The sequence below is a fragment of the Haliotis rufescens genome, unplaced genomic scaffold, assembly GCF_023055435.1.
Source record: "Haliotis rufescens isolate VD_foot unplaced genomic scaffold, xgHalRufe1.0.p SCAF_5, whole genome shotgun sequence".
NCBI classification, from domain to species: Eukaryota; Metazoa; Mollusca; class Gastropoda; order Lepetellida; family Haliotidae; genus Haliotis; species Haliotis rufescens.
In genome coordinates this window covers 61455742-61477915 of record NW_025964223.1, presented here as the reverse complement: position 1 = coordinate 61477915, position 22174 = coordinate 61455742, and the positions used below count along the sequence as shown (strand labels likewise).

Sequence of the window (22174 nt, the reverse complement as noted above, 5' to 3'; positions counted from 1 at the left end):
ATCTTAAACGACATGATGGTGTAGCTCGATCATTTTATTACCGTCTTCGCCATGCTTCTGGTTTTGACACAGAGGTCCACCCATGGTACGACCCGGAATAATCATAGGGCGTCATGGAAAATGATAAATACAAAATCCTTTGGAATAGGCCCGTATACAGCCTCAGACGTATCCAGGCCAACAAACCTGATCTTGTCCTTTTTGATAAATCCAATGAAATCATTTATATCATTGAATTTTCTGTTCTCTTTGACACTACTATGATTGACAACATTGAGGAAAACATGGCAAATATGCGGACCTCGCTTTTGAAATGTCACGCTTGTATCCCAAGTAACAAGTTGTCCGACTCCCCATTGTTCACGGTGCCTTAGGTTTGGTACGTCCCAATCTGTTGACTGACATTGGGAGAGTACCCGGGTTTGCTACCAGGAATACAGCCCTTCTGACAGTCTGGGTAATGAAGAAGGCTGCAGTGTTGGGGAGTCCTCACATTCTCCGAAAATTTCTGGGTGGGTTTGACTGGGCAACGCTTCCTGGGGGAAGTTCCATTCGCTGTCTGGGCTGTGTGTAGAGGGGGCAAGGGCCCTGAGCTGATGATGAGCCTAACCAGCCTGACTGTGCCAGGATCACCCAAACCCTCTTTGCTGCATTTTCTATTTTAATCTGTACATCATCATCATCATCATCATAATAACAATAAGTTTAAAAACAATACTACTACTACTACTACTACTACTACTGCTGCTGCTGCTGCTACTGCTACTCCTAGTACTACTACCGGGCTACTTATAAAGTGCGAATCTGTACATCAAGGAAAGCTATGCTGTAAGAATATGGTTTTATTACCCCACCAAGCGGGCATATTCGGCTTTTTGAGCATACAACCCTAGCTGACTGTTAGACGGAATATCATACTATTCGCATTATTACGTCAACGTACCGGATATAAATTTCCTGCTGGGTGAAGATATGCTAATCGAACAAAGTCACGTGCTTAGGAGACACCATATATTTCGTAACGTGTGATACACAGTTAGGCAGGGTTGAAACCGAAGAAAGTCTGTCAAACTCACCGAGCTCTCAGTTATCCATCTACTCTACGCCGTCAGTGCTGTTTAACCTCACACACCCTCCTGTGTTCAGAGCCACCAACCACGTTTGTTCATGGAGGTAGTTATCTTTTAATTATTTATTACCCTTTATTATTATCAATATTATAATGGTTTATTTCATGCTTCTCTGAATTATGTGTAGAATATTATGGTTATAACAGACCGCCTCCGGTTTAGTAGTAGAGCGTCCGCCCAGAGAGCGGAAGGTCCGGGGTTCGATCCCCGGCCGTGTCATACCAAAAGACGTTAAAAGATGGTACTTGTTGTTGCGCTCGGCATTGATGGGCTAAAACAATGACTCGTCGGCTCAGAGTCAGTATACTGAGTCTGAGTGGGGTATTCATGTTAAATTGCGGCATGGTATCTCAGTGAGCTAGCACTATAAATCGGCATCAGTCCGTACATGCACGTCGCTATATAAGTGCAATAATCTTGGACACGACGTTAAACCCAATTTCCCAAGTTTATAGCATATAATAATTAATTTGATATGGAGCTGTTTAAATGCATCCACCGTTTCGGGCATGTGCAATTCTACCAATAAAAATCTATGTTGTGGTACGCGCGGCCCTATTATCCACATGCGTTATTCACAAAAGGTATTGCACCAGTGAACTGCTAATCAATACATATATATATTTATTTCGTCATAAAATGCTTACCTATTGAAAGTAATTCTTGAAGACCATTTGAAGACCACCTTGAAGACCCTTGGTACATGTATGGATACGAGATAGGTATCTGATGAAGCCTAGACATTGTTCCCGAATTCTTTCCATCAGTACTTTTTTCCCCAACCTGTGAATGCGATTGTGTGGGTGACATACCATTTTATCTCTGCAGAGATAACTTCCAGATTCGTTCGTAACTAGAATTCGTTTATTAGTCAGATACAGATATACGTTAAGGGACACATTAGGAGTGAAATACAAACACCAAGGAATCAGGAGATACTCTTCAGGCTTAGCGGGTTATTGTCAAACTGAAACGATTTGATGACAGATAACAACATAACAACGTCACGTCCTTGGGGCGTTGGAACATCGATACTTACAAGGCAATATGTCTTTGTTAGATAAGGCAATGCAGACATAGCCAAGGGTTATTGTTTCTAGTCAGCAGCTGATCACAGCGATAGAGAACATGAGTGACTGGGAATTGATGACTCAGTGGTTGTGTTGGGCTCATGTGTGGGGGTGTTGGAGGGAGGTGGGGTTGTGGTGGTGGTGGGGGTGGTGATGAGGGGGTGGGGTCATAGACTGAATGGGATTGGGCTGGTGTTTCTTGATGGTTCACCTTGTCGTGAATTATTACGTTGGTCAGTTGGTCAATCTGTTGTCCCTTTGATGATGTCGTCGGGTTAGCTTTGTAATTAATGCGTTCATCCGTCAAAGGTCAACGATTGTGTGACATTTAGGTTACTCCATTCAAGGCATTACTTATGGGGGGCACGGGTGGCCCAGTCGTCTAAGGCGCCGCGATTCGCTGTGCAGAGTTGCGTCCCTTGGGCACGGCAGAAACCTATGATTGTGGGTTCGAATCCCGGTTCGCCCCGATTATGTTTCTAGGTTTGTCAGCACCATACCCGTGCTCGTGGGTTTCACCGAAGTGGTAAACGTCTGAGACCTGCATCACTTCGGGTTTTCCTCCCACATTAAGCTGACACGCCGCGATATAACTGGAATACTGTTAAAAGCGGCGTTAAACCAAACTCACTCACTCATTACTTGTGGGGCAAGATACGCGAACACCTGGTATCATAATCCAGATTCATGACTCTCACCAAAAGACAAGGGATGACTTCATCATCCCGTCGGGGCAGGAAACGCCACTTACAGTGTGTTCACGAACACCTGGTGTCATCACTATTTGATAGTGATTTATAAACACATGTTCGTGATATCGTCGGCATCATACAATGGACAATCATACAATGAGATTACCTATTGCTATGGACACGGTTTTGTCACTGTCATGAACATGGAATGAAGACCAATGGTTGCTGGGATCTATTCTAACCCGGAGCTGTAGGGTAGCCTAGTGGTTTAAGTGTTCGCTCATCACGCCGAAGACCCGGGTTCGATTCCCATTATGGGTACAATGTGTAAAGCCCATTTCTGGTGTCCCCCGTCGTGATATTGCTGATATATAAAGCGGCGTAAAATCATACTCACTCACTCTGACTCGGAATCCCAGGGTTCCAAATCAGCTGCCATATCTACTACACATATTACAGTTTTGTTTCTTTGTTTGTTGTTCAACGCCACACTCAGCAATATTCCAGCTATATGACGGCGATCTGTAAATAATCGGGTCTGGACCTGACAATCCGGTGATTGACGTCATGCACATCGGTCCACGCAAGTAGGATACAAAGACATGCATAAACCAAGTCAGCGAGCCTGACCACCCGATCCCGTTAGTCGCCACTTACGACAAGCATAGTCGCCTTTTACAGCAAGCATGGGTTGCTGAAGACCTATTCTACCCCGGATCACCTGTTACAGTAACTGCAGCTGAGATAAGCTTTTTTGCTCCTTTTGTTTGTTTGCTTGTGGATGAGTACAGACTCAATTTGGACTCCAGCGTTTTGACAGTCACTCACGACGCAATGACCGAAGTTAAATTTCAGTTATTCCTCAAGGGTACTGTTGACATTCGTGATTAACTCGTACGAACTTTGATACGGTGAATGCCGTAGGGTGTCGTACACATGCCTGTATGTCACCAGATAAGGAATTCATGTTATTTAATTACATGTATATACCCTTGGCTGTCTCAAACCACACAATGATGCTTAAGTGCATTAGCAAGCCCAACAGTGCATACTTACAATCTACAGTGCACAACTTACGATTAAACTAGAATATCTTCTCTGAAATGAAAATATGTTGAGATTATTTATTATTTTTTTGCTTTTATTCTCTAGAAAGGGGCTTACAAAATCTAACTATTTTCAGAGTTGCAAAAGTATTGTACATGTGTTTTGGAACTTGAAAACGGATATTTTAGCTTCAGGGTGTGTATAAACGACTGCACTGCGATTTTCTATCACTTCACTGGATCATACAAATAATCTCATATTTCTACACGGGTACATGTACATGAGACATGTCTCACATGCATTATTTATTCACATTTATTCGAGATATGAAGAAAATAACCCGCGAAATACGAGTGATGTTACATCACATATCCCAAAAGAAATTATTTATTTAAGTTTCGAGGTTACGTAAAGAGCAATTTAGTCGTCACATGTATCTTAATTATGAATATATGTTTAAACTATATGAAGGTAACGCCAAAGATTCATATATAGAGAGGGACGGCGACACACCTGTGTCACTCCGCATGTTAAAAACCAACAACACTCACTGACTTAAGACGAGTGAGTGAGTTAGGTTTAACGCCGCTTTAAACAGTATTCCAGTTATATCCAGTTTCTGGCGGCCCAAGGGGTGCAACTCTGCACAGCGAATCGCGGCGTCTAAGACGACTTTGCCACCCGTGACCCCGACTTAAGACGAAGACTCTAGGGAACAAAAGGGAGTTACGAGGTGAATATAATTTCTCTGAAAACAAAAAGAAAAGAGATAGTAAGCAATAACATTTGATGATGCTTAACTTATAATGAGTTCGTCAGTTGTAAAAGAATATTACTGAATATGTTTTTCAGTACGCATCAAAATTCTTCGACAAGTTTTCAAGTCAGGAAGTCACATTTAATAATTGACAGAATTGGCTGCAGCATTTGGCAACAAACTCTTTTTTATGAAAATCGATTGATTTTTTGGCGGCGTCCTATAATATACCCATGTGTGGTGTATTCTGCAATGGATCTAATACATGATCTTATATGCTTTTTGGTTGTTTTTTTGGTTGTTTACGTCGCACTCAGCAATATTCCAGCTATATGACGGCGGTCTGTAAATAATCGAGTCTGGACCAGACAATCCAGTGATTGACATCATGAGCATCAATCAACGCAATTGGGATACGATGACATGCATCAACCAAGTCAGCGAGCCTGACCACCCGATCACGTTCGTCGCTTTTTACGACAAGCACAGTCGCCTTTTACGGCAAGCATTGGTTGTTGAAGACCTATTCTACCCCGGATCTTCACGGGTAGAAAATTGTTTGAGTGACGGGTGTTACCGGTAGAGCAGAATACGCTAACCTTCTTCGTGATCACCTCATTTTCAGTGATCCATTTATATGATTTTCATTACTAATTTGCCCATTACGCCAAATGGAATCTGTTTCGGCAGATAATCGAGACTGGTCATCTCTGACGTTGACGCTTTCATTTAACGGTGGGCCGCCTCCGTGGTCTAGTGGTGGAGCATCCGTCCGGAGAGAGCAGAAAGTCCGGGGTTCAATCCCCGGCCGCGTCATACCAAAATACGTTAAAAGATGGTACTTGTTGTTTCCCTGCCTGGTGCTTAAAGGGTCTAAAACAAGGGCTGGTCGGCTCGGAGTCAGTATACTGTGTCTAAGTGGGGTATTCATGTTAAACTGCGGCAATGTATCTCAGTGTGCTAGTACTATAAAATCGGCATAAGTCCGGACTTTTACAAGCAGACACACAAACGCGCGCACGCACGCACGCACTCACACACACGAGCATGAAGTGCAATTATCTTGAAAGCGACGGTAAACCCCTCACCTCATCCTTTACAGGAACTTAACAGTGTAATACTGTATCTGCAGACTAGATGGAACGCCGAGAACTACGCTTAGTGACAGGAAAGTCGACTGACTTGGAGACATATAGTTTACAAACGAAGAATTTCTTTCGGACGGTAAATGATCTAGTGAAGCACAAATTCTAACAATCACTCTCCGAGGAGTCTAGACTACTACTGTTCAGCAAGGATAAGTTGAGTTGTGACCTGACTATTAACCCCGAACCATTAAGGGGTAGTGGGTGGTCCGCGACAAGTAGAACGATGGATATGTGCGTGTCCTGTCTCGGCTGTTGAGTTCAAGTGGCGAGTTCAATAGCACACAATGGTAGGTGCTGATGTGAGGTACCCGATGACAGTGAGAACGGTGACAGTAAATTAGTATAGATAACAACAGTTGAGAAGTCTCGTGACAATGAAGGGAATTCATTTGCTGCAAAACATGGAATACTTTTTTTTAATCCCTGAGTGCACTAATGAATAGTGTCATGTCATTCATCAAATGATTGTGAAGGTCTGAGAACGTAATGTAATGACGGTTGACTCGATGACATACTCCTTAATTATTCCCATGTGAATGTTGATGGGGTTTCAGCATACTGTAACCGTAATATTGCTAGCTGGATTTATATTGAGATAACTGGATAATCATAGCACTAGTCTTCACATTGTTATTGCTTGGGCGTAGACACAGACAGATCAGTGGCAATGCTACCTCTGACAATGCTTGAGATGTAGTTGTACATTATTTTTCAAAGTAATTGGGGGGCACGGGTGGCCCAGTCGTCTAAGGCGCCGCAATTCGCTGTGCAGAGTTGCGTCCCTTGGGCACGCCAGAAACCTATGATTGTGGGTTCGAATCCCGGTTATGTTTCTAGGTTTGTCAGCACCATACCCGTGCTCGTGGGTTTCACCGAAGTGGTAAACGTCTGAGACCTGCATCACTTCGGGCTTTCCTCCCACATTAAACTGACACGCCGCGATATAACTGGAATACTGTCAAAAGCGACGTTAAACCAAACTCACTCACTCTCCATTTAATTTATGATTGATAATTGTTACAAACCAGATATGTTTGCTGAAATTCTGTGCACCGCCTACGTGTCTCAAACAAGCTGGGTAAGATGGGTTCAACTTATCCTACATTACCAGTAGTTGTCGAACAATTTTGTTGAAACCTTCGTGGCTGTGTAGGTTAGGTCGCTGACTGTGTGTGCTGGCGATGAGGTGCCTTACTCTGAGAGTGTGGTTTCGAGGTCTGGATGGGACTGTACCCAAACAAGTACTAGAAATTGTACTTTAGTAGAAAGTGTACACCCAAAACGCACTTATGTTACATTTGACCACTTCTAAAAGTCATCGTCTTTTTGTACATGACCCGGAAAAACACGAAGGATGTTCAAGGGCAATAACTCTGATCATCCTCGAGTGTCTACTGAGTGGCTGGCGGGAGGGCATTTCGGACAAGATGGCAGCATTTCAACATTGGACTTGTTCGACATGGTGAAATGTAAGGCGCCACCATAGATTCGGTTGGAGAAAAGAGTGCGAACAGTATGGACGATGTGAAGGACGTGCATGGTGGAATCACTGGGACAGGACGGACTGGGACGACAACATTCAAGACATTTTAACACTGCTGGTTACGGGATCCATATCTATAACGCCAAACCCAAAGCACATTCGGTCCGCCTGTCTGACGGTCAGTCAACATTCACTGATGAATTGGAGGCAATTCGTCATGTGCTCAAACTCATACAGGAACTACCGGAAGCAAAGTCAGTCATCCAATCAGAGTCGCTAAGTGCACTCCAAGCCATCAGCGGCAGAAACTCAAACTCCAGGCCAAACACAGTCAGTAATATTCTATACGAATATACAAAACTATCGGAACAAAGGAAACAGGTGGAGCTGTGTTGGATCCCGTATCACATAGACATTCATGGAAATGAAAAAGCAGACACACTGGCGAAGCTAGCTCTGGACAAAGTGGAGATACAGTCTATATTCCCTTCAGTAAACTAGAGATACAACATAATCAACATCAGAGCCTCCAATAGCCAAAAAAAGACAAGATCGGTAGATGGCAAGACTAAATTCAACCCAAAAGTCACAAGTCATGCTCATACTCAAGTGAAAGGAAAGGTGAAGTAGCCATCTAACGCCTCAGACTCGGTCGCAGAAAACACTATCACAAGGTATGCTCATCTTGCGGCCAACTTGAATCCATTGCTCACTTGTCACTGAAATGTCAAGACTATGCAAAACCCGTCCTCGGTAAAAACAAGAATGGCATTTACATCCGCTGTCTGTTGCAGATCTCCTAAGACCAAGAGGGGCAATAGGCCAAAATAACTCTATTTCTGAGAGATGATCAGCTACACGAACGCATATAAACAGTGCAGACATAGAAATTCTATCAGTTTCTAAAAGTCAAAAATGAAATCATATCAATACAAACACAGAAACTGTATCAATACTACAACCCCCAAAGATGTGTGTACCCTACTCACACACATGAGTAACGAAATTGCTTAAAATTTAAAGCAAAGTCTAAGTTTTCAGAAATTGTCCGACATGTGTTGGACATTTTTAACTTTGTCGCACCAGTGACCAAAGTGATCACTGACCTTGTCGGTCCACGAAGACGATGTTGCACGAGGATGCCCAGTGCCGTAATGACACGGAATGTGAATATAATTACATTTTCATAACAAAAAATATTTCGGGTCTCTTAAACCACCACCCATCGTGGTTCCAGGTTAGAACAGATCCCATCCCGTGGTGGTCGTTATTGGCGACCAAATAGTTCTGATGGATGGTCTCGGTGACTTGACTGATTGCGTGTCATAGTACCCCGACAACATGGATCGTCGTTCAGAATACAATCACTGGATTCTCTCATCCAGACTTGATTATTTACACGCCCCTATCATTTAACTGAAATATTGCTGATTGCGGGTTAAGCGACAATCAAAAGAACAAACTTTAACCGCAGTACCCAGAGGGCTGAGAGTTTGATGTGAAGTATATAACAATACCACTTTCAACAGCATTTATTTGTCTCACTTAATTCAGATTGAATACAGACCCGTGAAGGTCCGGGGTAGAGTAGGTCTTCAGCAACCCATGCTTGCCGTAAAAGGCGACTCTGCTCGTCGTAAGAGGCAACTAACGGGACCGGGTGGTCAGGCTGACTGACTTGGTTGATGCATGTTATCGTATCCCAATTGCGTGGATCGATGCTCATGATATCAATCACTGGATTGTCTGGTCAAGACTCGATTATTTACTGACCGCCGTCATATAGCTGGAATATTGCTGAGTGCGGCGTTAAACAACAAACAAACAAGCAGATTGAATACATAAATCAAATAAATAATACAAAATAAGGATTTTTCTCCTCAAACTGAAACTCGGTCAGCTAATTCAAACCAAACGACCGCCTCTGTGGTCTAGTGGTAGAGCGTCCGCCCAGAGAGCAGAATGTCGTGAAATCGATCCCCGGCCGCGTCATACCAAAAGACGTTAATAGATGGTACTTGTTGTTACCCTGTCTGGTGCTCGGCATCAATGGGCTAAAACAAGGACTGGTCGGCTTGGAGTCAGTATACTGTGTCTGAGTGGGGTATTCGTGTTAAACTGCAGAATGGAATCGCAGTGGGCAAGTACTAAAAATCGGAAATGCATGCATACACGTCGCTATATAAGTGCAATGATCTTGGGCGCGACGTTAAACCCCATTTCACCTCACCTCACAATCCAAACAATATGAAGTTTTAGGCATCGCGATCAGCTCGAAAACATAACACAGTTTTATATCTGGCAAACGTCTGAACTGAATACATATTAACCAAAAACCCTATGTGGCATTGATGTCATAATATCCTCCCACACCAACCAGACCCAATTGATATCCACGCGTTCCAACTACAACGTCTTTATAACAGGCACACTTTCCTCTGATCATGTCTTCCCATGTGTGTTGTCTTGCTTCAAGCACGTGAACATGCGTCACTCGGAATGTACCGAATATACCCCGTGAACAACACTACCCTGGAGCTATTTCATTAAATCGTTTTACCCACATACCGTCCGTATCCTCACCAATATACTAACGCTGGGGCCTCTTCTCAGCTTTCTAATCGGTTCACATTGCCCAAAAAAGCTAATCGAACACGGTTCTTCGATGATGCAACCCGACCCTGTATCTCATTAGGTTAACCTTCCCCTTTTTCAGTTTTTATTAATTGTGGCCCACCAGGAGAAACAGGAACCTTTTGGGTGCTAGGATACAATTGTGTTGTGACGTCATAAAGAGGGAAGTTTGACGTCAATTTACCTCCGTTAAAAATGGCTGAACAAAAATATCTTGTGTTGTCTCGTCAGTTCGTAACGTAATGAAAACATGATTTCAAAACATTTCAGCATGCATGTCTACTTTCAAATACTAAAACATTATAATTATCTAAAAACTGCAATTATTACATAAAGAGTTATAAGTCTGAAAATGGGGCTTTGCAGAAAAGAGTCCAAACGTTTGATAAATATGAATTGAAGTTTCTGAATTGTATTTTTGTGTTCCTAAGATACTGTTCCTTTAAAAATTAAGAAGAAGTCAAAATGTGATTTCTCACCCGTAAGGCCCATTATCACATGGTTGGTCACAAGTATTGGTGTTTTAGACCGTGTTTACACGTCGGGTCTATTAAATACATCATTTTTCATTGAATCATTGCAATTTTCATAACGTAATCACATTACTTGGCGATGCCGCTGGGCTGGCGACAATTATGTATACGCTTTTTTTTCTACATTCCTGGTTTAATGGAATGGGGTAAAAGAAGAAAGGAACTACTTTGTACTTAGCACCACACGTTTTCGGCGTTATCATGTCATATCTAGTAGGAGATAATTAGGTTAGTGTGTCCACTGCATCCATATAATCTAGGTTCCTGCTGAGAATACATGGTGTCTCTATTGATTAGTAAGCATAACTCTGTGGGTTTGGTGATAGGATCGCCTCCGTGGTCTAGTGGTACAACGTCTCCCCGGAGAGCGGAAGGTCGCGTCAAACCCCAAACCGTTAAAAGATGGTACTTGTTGTTACCCTGCCTGGCGCTCGGCATAACGTGCTAAAACAAGGACTGGTCGGCTTGGAGTCAGTATACTGGGTATTCATGTTAAACTGCGGCATAGTATATCAATCGGCTAGCTCTATAACATCGGCATGAGTCCGACTACTACAAGCAGCCACACACACACACACACACACACACACACACACTACACACACACACACACACACACGCACACACACACACACACACACACATGCATGCATGTCGCTTATAAGTGCAATAATCTTGGACGCGGCGTTAAGCCCCAAATTTCACCTCACCTCACCTTTGGAAACTGGAATACGTAAGCGATTGTGAGCTTTAACTGATAACGATGAAAAACTGAATTATGTAAAAGTAAAGGCTGGGCACCACTGGTAAGCCAACGTACTCTTATTTCTCAGTCGTAACATTAGAATGTTATTTTGGGCCCTCGCCATGACCGCATTGTAAGGTAGATCCTTCCTCCAGTTGTACATATACACTGCTTCCAGCCGCCAGACTTGTGGCACACTTCCAATACATAGATCACTTGAGTATATGAGGTGAGGTGAGGTGAAATTGGGTTTAACGTCGCGTCCAAGATTATTGCACTTATATAGCGACGTGCATGTACGTGTGTGTGTTTGTGTGGCTGCTTGTACTAGTCCGGACTGATGCCGATTTATAGTGCTAGCCCACTGAGATACCATGCCGCAGTTTAACATGAATACCCCACTCAGACACAGTATACTGACTCCGAGCCGACCAGTCCTTGTTTTAGCCCCTTAATGCCGAGCGCAAGACAGGGTAACAACAAGTACCATCTTTTAACGTCTTTTGGTATGACGCGGCCGGGGATCGAACCCCGGACCTTCCGCTCTCCGGGCGGACGCTCTACCACTAGACCACGGAGGCGGTTGATTATATGAAGATTGTGGAGTGTTGTATGATAATGTAGCGACATCGCATTAAAGAAGACTGAACGAACACTTATATCAATAATAAAAACCCTCTATAGTTGGCATGCAAATAGTGTCTTTATACACAGCTGAAAATACGACGCCTTGACGAATCATGTAATCACAGACGGAATTACAAATCAAGTTGATTGATAGTCATCTTATATTTAAACGTGGGCTTGTGCCAAGTAGACATCTACAATAAACTACAGCTATTACTGTTGAGGATCCCTGAAATACACAAGTGCCATGTATTTTAATCACTTCAAACTGACACACGGGGTATGGGAGGGCACCTACACCTCTCATTATAGGTTCCGTATCAGATGTTGAACACTGCATTCTTTGTTCTGCCCATCCAGGACAAGAAACGATCCACATTGTGTATTTCTGCCAATATGATTTATATGCTACGTATAAATGCCTCTTACATACACAAAACAATTGTTCTAAACAATTCTAACTTGACATGACTAGAATTATATGATACTCAATGACTATAAACGTCAAAATCATACGAAATCTCCATTTCTCGATGTGTAAGTATGTGTTTATGAATCACAACAATCAAGATACCAGGTGTTCGCGTAAAACATCTGAAATAACTTTACTTCACAATCGTTTGACTGGAGTGAGTGAGTGAGCGAGTATGGTTTTACACCGCTTTTAGCAATATTCCAGCAATATCACGGCGGGGGACACCAGAAATGGGCTTCACACATTGTACCCATGTCGGGAATCGAACCCGGGTCTTCGGCGTGACGAGCGAACGCTTTAACCACTAGGCTACCCGACCGCCCTCGTTTGACTGGACGTGTATAGGTCTAAGTTGTAAGTCCAATAATCCATAAAGAGCTACGAAACGTTTCTAAATGTTTTACTTTCTTTCATAATGACAAAGATACGAATATGAAAACCACCAAGTTCTTGCTTTTCTTAACTGTACAAAATTGGGGATGAAGAGGGTGATGAATGCCTGCTCGAACTATTGATTTAAAACCTTTGCAATTTGACTGGTGGCAAACGTACACGGCTTCCATCACCAGATTTTTACTTTAACAGCAATCGGATACGCCCTGAATTAACTGTTGTAATGTTCAAATATAACCGGACAAAAACCCTTTCCATAATCATATCAAATCCATCGTTCTCTTCACGACTACACCATAATTATTTGTTTATGAATCACTATCAAATAGTGATGATACTAGGTGTTCGCGAAAAGGTAAACGTGTCCTACCCCACCGATGGATTGGTTGGTTTGGTGGGTTTGTTGTTTAACGCCGCAACCCAGCAATATTACAGCTATATGACGGCGGTCTGTAAATAATCGAGTCTGGTCCTGACAATCCAGTGATCAATGTCATGAGCATCGATCCACGCAATTGGGATCGATGACATGCATCAACCAAATCAGCGAGCCTGACCACCCGATCCCGTTAGTCGCCTTTTACGACAAGCGTGGGTTGCTGAAGACCTATTCTATCCCGGAATCTTCACTGGTCTCCCACCAATGGCACCGTCACAAACACATGCAAAGGCAAGTCAATGTTCACCTTAAAAATACGGGAACATATGCTACAAGTTAAAAAAGTGAATAGCATCGTAACTACTTTTGTCACTGATTCTTCAAATTTCGAAAGCAATTCAAAAACAAATAACTCTCATTGACTGCAGCAGATAAATTGAAAAAGTTAGGGTAGTGGTGATGTCAACTTACCTCTTAACATCATGTGACAAACACAAAAGGACACCCTTTATCCCCCTTTAATGCTGACCTTTGATCTTATTGCGGGTGAAAACCGCCTCCGTGGTCTAGTGGTAGAGCGTCCGCCCGGAGAGCGGAAGGTCCGCTCGATTCCCGGCCGCGTCATACCAAAAGACGTTAAAAGATGGTACTTGTTGTTACCCTGTCTGGCGCTCGGCATTAAGGGGCTAAAACAAGGACTGGTCGGCTCGGAGTCAGTATACTGTGTCTGAGTGGGGTATTCATGTTAAACTGCGGCATGGTATCTCAGTGAGCTAGCACTATAAATCGGCATCAGTCCGGACTAATACAAGCAGCCACACACACACATACACGTGCTTGCACGTCGCTATATAAGTGCAATAATCTTGGACGCGACGTTAAACCCAATTTCACCTCACCTCACCTATTGCAGGTTGAAGTTTGGATGTGTACGCACATGATTACATTTTGAACACAATCATCCAGAAAACATTAACTTACTATAAATGCCATACATGTATGCGAAAATCCACGTGCTCTGCGGCTAAAAAACTGTACATAATTTCAATCCAATGAAAGACTGTTCCACCGTCAGCCAATCAGTTTGCCGTAAATGACATATATGTTTTCGCTAACAAATATCTTGTGAATACGACCATTTACATGGTCAATTATTTCAAACATTTATGAGTGAGTGAGTATCGTTTTACGCCGCTTTTAGCAATATTCAAGCAATATCACGGGGACACGTGCGGGGGACACCAGAAATGGGCTTCACACATTGTACCAATGTCGGGAATCGAACCCGGATCTTCGGCGTGACGAGCGAACGCTTTAACCACTAGGCTACCCGAACGCCCCTCAAACATTTATGTATTTTGAACACATAATATTGTGCCGCTGAAATCTCGAGTAATGTTCAAGTATACTCAAGTATTGTCCCTCCCCGAATAATACCCAGTTCGTTTCTATTCAATGTACTCGCCCTATGCAGGCTACATCAGCAAAAGCCAGAAGGTACTGGAAGTGGTGTATACCCTGGGCCAAACATAGAAGGAAACCAACTCGTACATATTGTTTAAACTCGTGTATGATATAAACCCAGGGGCAAAAGAAAGTGTATCGAAATGAAAATGCAACCACATAACCCCTTCAATGTTTGAAATGTTACAGACACGCGAAGATCCGGGGAAGACTAGTTCTTCAGCAACCCATGCTTGCCGTAAAAGGAGACTATGCTCGTCGTAAGAGGCAACTAACGGGATCGGGTGGCCAGGCTCGCTGACTTGGTTGATGCATGTCATCGTATCCCAATTGCGTGGACCGATGCTCATGACATCAATCACTGGACTGTCTAGTCCAGATTCGATAACTTACAGACCGCCGTCATAAAGCTGGAATATTGTATTGCTGGAGTGCGGCGTTAAACAACAAACAAACAAAATTGAAAATTAATGTTAAAAATGTGTGTAAAAAAGCACATCTATTGATTTTCAAAGATGAGATTTAAAGATACCCATCAGTAGTTGTGTACAATGCGAATGTTGTTTTTTTAATTTTTGAAAGTTTTATATCCAATTACATTTAAAAAAGACCTTGAAGATGTCTTTTTTGAGTGCCGACTTTGCGCTAGTACAGTTCATGTTTTGAATATAATATCGATCAATTATTATTTTGATAATTGAAAATCAAACATATTATAAAATCATCTGGGAGGTAGAGGTCCTTTTGCTTCTCGGTTTATGTCCATGTACACCAGTAACGTCTGTGATACCCAGTCGCCAATGTAAAAATATTGTTCCGATAAATCCAACAGTTTCATGATTCATTTTATTTTCGTCACAAAGGCAATACACCAATGGAGAGGAACTGCCTGCAATGCAGTTTCTTTATGTGGAGAACTGTTACAATTTCGACTTCAATTAGGAGAAGAACTTGTCAGATATAGGAACGTTCCTTCACGTTTATGCGACATCCACTGTCAAACTGTGTTTTCCTGTCGTGAGCTACAACAACCAGTTCTCAAAAATGAATGAATTCCAAACAGACACTGTCTCGATAATACACCAAGTGTAACAGGTATGTTGTTCATGATGACAGACAGTTGCTCTAACAAAGTGAACTTTGTGGAAACGAATTCTTTTCATGTCTGATCGATTTTATTAAATCACAAGAAAGAATTTTGAGATTTTATCCCTGAAAATGCTCGAAAAAATAGTTTTGCTCCAGAATGTTGAAGAGAAAAGAAATTGCCAACCACTGTTGATTCTCTCCTCCACCAAACAGGTAGTCAGACGAGGAATATATATATACAGGTAGTCAGACGAGGAATATATATATATATATATATATATATATATATATATATATATATAAAGCTATGCATGCATTGCAATTGTCCAATGCAAACTATAGACGACACATTGAAGTATCTGACATCGATAAAGCGTTCGCTTGAGTTTCGAGTTTCAAATACATGCACAGAAGGCACGGGACTTTAAGCCCACAGTCAGAAATAATCCAGATATATCACGGCATCTTGTAAATAACACTGTCTTGGCCAGATAACTATTTGATGTATGAGCAAGTATCCATGTCGTCAGGGAACGATGTTGTGACCCCGATCCTCCTTAATCGGTTCATCATAGGGCAATGGAGGGCATTCTCCTAGTCCAGAATCCCAAAGAAGAGGAAGGTTGGCTGGTTGGTTGGTTTGTTGTTTAACGCCTCACTCAGCAATATTACAGCTATATGACGGCGGTATGTAAATAATCGAGTCTGGACCAGTCAATCCGGTGATTGACATCATGAACATCAATCCACACAATTGGGTTCGATGACATGCATCAACCAATTCAGCGAGCCTGACCACCCGATCCCGTTAGTCGCCTCTCACGACAAGCATAGTAGTCTTTTACGGCAAGCATGGGTTGCTGAAGACCTATTCTACCCCGGATCTTCACGGGTCAGAAACACGCATAATATGTGACTAAAGTAGTTACATTGATTTGTTTTTCCTTTCCGGGCCGAATATCAATAGTTGACAACATCATCTTTGCATATTTGCAAAAACGAGGATTCCTTAACAGTTCACCAACGAATGATATCTAAACTAAGTGAGTGGGTCAGTGAGTTTAAGGCCGTAATGGACAGAATGTCAGTGGATGTCACGCTGTGTGACCTTGATTTTTTATTAAAGCCCGACAAAATACATGTCTTAGATGATTACCAAATTTGGTGAAACCTACGAGAACGAGTTTGGTGCTGACAAACTTAGAAACATAATCAGGAAGCGAGCTTTCAACTCATTGGTTCCAGGCAGACCTAATGGGCTCACGGAATGCGAGGCCTTGGACGAATGTGCCTCGCACGCCCCTAATTATACCTACAATCCGAACCCAGGAAACATAACACTCATTCATCAATAACATTTGTTCACCGTGTTCAAATGTTCTCAGCAAGAAATACATTATTGTCTTGAAACAGGAACACCAGCGCCTATTTGACTGGACTTGCCACACATCCTACTACATCAATTGCTAAATACGTCCTCTCTTCCCAGGAAGATAACTCATACCTCACGCAAAGGGTACCAATGCTTACATCCAGTGTGAACGAACGGAAGCAATTTTTTTTTAAACTATGTTGCGTATTGACTACAAATGGCATTACAAGTGTATGCCAAAACAAAAAGTGCCGGCTTCATTGCAAATGTATTTAAGTACGTTTCTTAACGTTTCACTGGGGCAAGCAAATGTAGGCAATGAATACCAATACAGAATATCAATTGTCAAGACAAAAAAGGCCCCTGTCACTTTCGATGAGTAAGTTCTTTCTTCACAAGTTCTACATTCTCAGAATATCAGTGTTGGGCCAGTCTCTCATATTAATGAATAATTCACATTAACCTAGACAATCAAACAGAAAAAAAACCCACTAAAAACTTCTAAACTGAAACATAGTCTCTAAATAGTCCTACAAGGACCCGTGAAGATCCGGGGTGGAATAGGTCTTCAACAACCCATGCTTGCCGTAAAAGGCGGCTATCCTTGTCGTAAGAGGCAACTTACGGGACCGGGTGGTCAGGTTGACTGACTTGGTTGATGCATGTCATCGTATCCCAATTGCGTGGATCGATGCTCATGATGTCAATCATTGGATTGTCTGGCCCAGACTTGATTATTTACAGACCGCCGTCATAAAACTGGAATATTGCTGAATGCGGCGTTTAACAACAAATAAACAAAAGAAACAAGGAACTCGGAACAATTTTTTTCTCGTTCGATAATATTTCAAGATTCACAACGTTACATTGTCGAGCTGTTCCTCTATTGGAAACCTGGCTTCTATCTCAACACAAACAGAAGCACGAAGAACTGAAAAACGTGGAAAATCTTCAAACTGAGGAGATACATATAGTACGGCATTTGTCAATGAAAGCCACGTGACCCGTTACCTTGTCTATAATTGGCTGTTAGTGTGTTATTTCCCCGAAAGACTTGTTTCACGGCTCTGGCTTGTTTATGTTCAGGATCCTGCATACACACCTCTCAATGTCGACACGATCTACACAAACGCCCGCAGGACATTGTCTTGTCTTCACGCTGTCTTCTCCGCGCTGTTACTAATCAAGTATTGTGTTCTGCTGATCAATTGTTGAAAGGAACAAACTGTATCGAAATGTGTCTTTGTGTTTCAAACATATATTGCCTGTCTCCTGTCAGTGATACCAGACAATATTATGGACCGTATCCGTGAATGAATCGTGAATACCGACATGGATTAACAGGTAAGTAAACCCGGACGCTGTGTCAATGTTTATAACGTATCTGGAATGCAATACATCTTACCAGGATATTTAGTTCGACGTAATTATTGAACATTATGATGACGTTATTCATAATACTAATAATCGAATACTTCTTTTGATTCAATGAAGCAATTATTTACGTGCTGTCATCTCTGATTAACAATGACACCGAATGCATACACTAATTGGAAACCTATGAAAACAACATTATAACTGATTTGGACATTCAGTATAAAATCAAACTATTTACAAACAGCAGGAGCTTACCGTTTTTGGGACACCAGATGTCATCACTGCTTTTTCGCATTATTTTCATGACCAGTGGAATCCGTTTCGGCCTGATTATTCTCTGGCTTTGACGTTTTATATTTTCAAAGAGAAGCAAATACATATTTTCGTAATATTGTTGTCAAGGTAACACATAGAACAATTACAAAATAAAGCTTTCAATAAAAGCATTCATATACACATAATATATTTTGGTATGTACTGCCAAATAATCACTGGTTATTACAAGACAAAAAGTAACTAATCGAGCCGCCAGCATGTTTTAGCCATTTCTTTTTTTGGCAATCAGTATAATTATGTTAATCAGTATTCTACTCTGGAGTTCATTTAGTTGTGCAAATGCGTCACTTCAGCAAGGAAGATAATTAGAACATAAATCTTTCTAAACTAATGAAGCACATCTGGCAGTGGAGGATCATTTTCAGTGAAAACTAAGAACATGTAAAAGGCCCACCTTGTCCAAAGACAAGAAAGAAAATTCATAACAACTAAATTATGTTCAAGATACTTTATTTTAAAAAGGGGGTTTTGAATTATAGAGATGGTCCCGCGTGTACCTACCATAATTAAATTGGGGTTTAATACCTTCTGCGTGCTCTGCAATGAGGTAATTCTGTAAAGTAGTTAACTCTAGTGTGTATGATAATATATTCAAACTCAAGCCATCTTGAACTGACCTACATTTATTCGTACATTCGTACCTGTTAACATGTTTTTAGCTTTCCTGTTTACTTATATAAATATCCATATATAAACTGGTTTGCTTAACTTAGTGTGATACAAACCTACCACAGACTGCAAGAATGGTTAATTAAGCATTATGACATTAAGCAAGTCTTACAACAACATAACCCAAAATAGATAACGACAGTGTTCGACAATGTAAAATATAATCACCTGGACAGACTGAAGTAGAGGCTGAAGTCAATATTCATGTTTTTTCAATTTTGTTTTTGTTTGGTAACGTGAACAAAAAGCTTGTAACTTTGAATAAGAATGGAATTGATGTGCTAAAATAGATACGCCTTGATGGCATACTGTTGATAAGCTTACGTATGGTTACCCTTGGTATCGCTGCCATTCCACCTGAAGAGCTACCCCGAATTGGACCATGTTAGCGGGTGGTGCTGGGTTTCCGCCCTGAGAAGATCCCAAATATTCTGTTTTGTGGACATGTCAGGGGACTTAGCGGGCAAGTCCAATGTCCATAAACCTTCTCGTCGGAGATAATCGGTGACGACCTGGGCACGATTTGGTCTTACATTGCGATCTTGCAGTTCAACATTTCTGATGATAATTCTTGCGAATGGAACAACGACATGACGCAACATTTCGTCAACATATGTCCAGACAAATATCCATTCACAATAACCAAATCAGTTTGCCTGTCATGTGTAATACCGCCCCACACCATGACACTACCGCCCCCATACCGATCAATGTCAAGAATTGTTGCCATGGCGTTCCGCTCGCTGCTACGTCACCAACAACGTTTTCTGGTATGTGTGAATCGGAGGCAAAGTCTTGATTTGTTTGTAAATATTGTGTAACGCCATTGACGAACAGCGGGACCCTTGTGATGCCTAGCCCACCCAATCCTTGCAGCCTATAGCAGGCTGTTAGGATGGCACCCTCTACAGGACATTGCATTCAGGCGGGCTGCATAGAGAAGGTGTTTAACGGTAGATGTTGAAATCGCCCTTCCGATATTGTACGGAAATCTCTATTGATTACAGGAGGAGATTTGAATCTATTGTGTTGTCCAATCAATGTAATGAGACGATCTTGTCAAGGTGTCGTTTTTGAATGTCTGGCACGTCCAGGTCTTATTGCAACCCCACCCGTTTGACGAGTCGTAAAATTACACAGGCAACCCCCACCCCCCCCCCCCCCACCCCCCCCCCCCCCCCCCCCCCCCCAGCCCATATCGTACACACAATTTGCCATTTTGTCTATTCATTGAGATACTGTCTCATAGGCATTTTAAGCGTGTGCTTGTGTGCGTGTGTAAGTTAGCCAATAATCTTTGTATTCAGATACGACGCCACGGTATTGAAAATGTACACCTCAAAGTCAGCTACAATCAAATCATTAGCTACCTTATTTTTGACGGTATATATAACTTGCAGACTTGAACAGAGATAGACGCTGCTAATTCGGGACACATTTCTGTTCCCCAAACTTAGGAAATACTGATTTCTCCACAATAATTCCAACTGTGTAGATGTGAAATTTAATGAATGTATTTTTCAAAAGACGTCGTAACACTCATTACCTAACCATGCTCTCACTGTTACGAGTTCTGGCGCTATTCAAATAGGTTTCCTATGATTCAAAGTAGCCATTCAGATTGTGCATTTTAGCAATTTTCACAAACGAGTTGGTTGTATCAACTGTGCTAGGAATGAGTAGCATTCTCCAAAGATTGGGTTGTGAGTGAAATAATAGCCCAACATCTGTAGTTCCTCTTTACGCACTGTGTGGGTTGTTCCATCAGTTGTTTTATATGATCAAGTTTGATAATTCTGATTTACGTCGTCTTTCAACGCTAACGTGTGAGTAATGGTCTTGTCTCCTTTATGGGAGTGATAAAGAGTTTTAAACTTCAAAGATCTTAAGCCCGAGAGGGTTCCGCTCTCCGGTTCCAGCACTTTCAATGATGTCCATGGCACTCTCGGTGGTATGTGTCCGGTATAAATCTTGTTAAAACAAGCCTCTTATAAAATAGACACGGCATACATAACATGCCCTTTAAGTGGTCTTCAGTACCTGAACGTGGTACAAAAGATGAAGAGACAGGTGTGTGCGTGCGTGCGTGCGTGCGTGCGTGCGTGCGTGCGTGCGTGTATGTGTTTGTGTGTGTGTTTGTGTGTGTGTGTGTGTGGGGGGGGGGGGGGTAACATGTTAACTGATCAGCCCGTTTGTGACTGATAGCTGACAAGGTGGTCCAGAAATTATGTTCACCATCCAGCCACAGCAGGCATACGACAAAACCTATTTGTAGCCAAACAAATATCCGTTTGTGTGTGTGTGTGTGTGTGTGTGTGTGTGTGTGTGTGTGTGTGTGTGTGTGTGTGTGCGCGCGTGTGTGTGTGTGCGCGTGTGTGAGAGAGAAAATCCCGCATGTTCTCTATAAATCCTGATCTATGTGTCAGTGTGTGTGCTGGACTTTCTCATATAGCATGATCTACATGTCAGTGTGTCAATGCTCTTACCTCATACAGTCAATAGATCTTGTATTTTTCATTTTCTTTTCACAGTGATTCAGGGTTCAAATAAGGTAACACTAAGTTTAGATATTCGCATATCAGGTAGGTCCGCGACCTACAGTGATTTTATCGAAAAAAAATTATCTCCGAAAATTCTTGAAAAAGTAATCAGGCTTCATAGTGTTTGGGAAAACAACTTGACTGCCACAAAAATACATTGTTGCAATGTCTTAGTTAGAAATCAATATTTTGGCTCAAAGAAATAATTAAAAAA

General features: G+C 42.0%; 1 protein-coding gene across 1 annotated transcript in view; it reads left to right on the top strand.

The window, feature by feature from the left end:
- Positions 1-1060: 1060 nt before the first annotated feature.
- LOC124143834 (relaxin receptor 2-like) overlaps positions 1061-22174 on the top strand; it is a 66099-nt gene continuing 44985 nt past the window's right edge. Inside the window, exon 1 of the mRNA XM_046512950.2 lies at positions 1061-1173. The gene's annotated coding sequence lies outside the window, so the exon portion shown is untranslated. The remainder of the gene's footprint in view (positions 1174-22174) is intronic.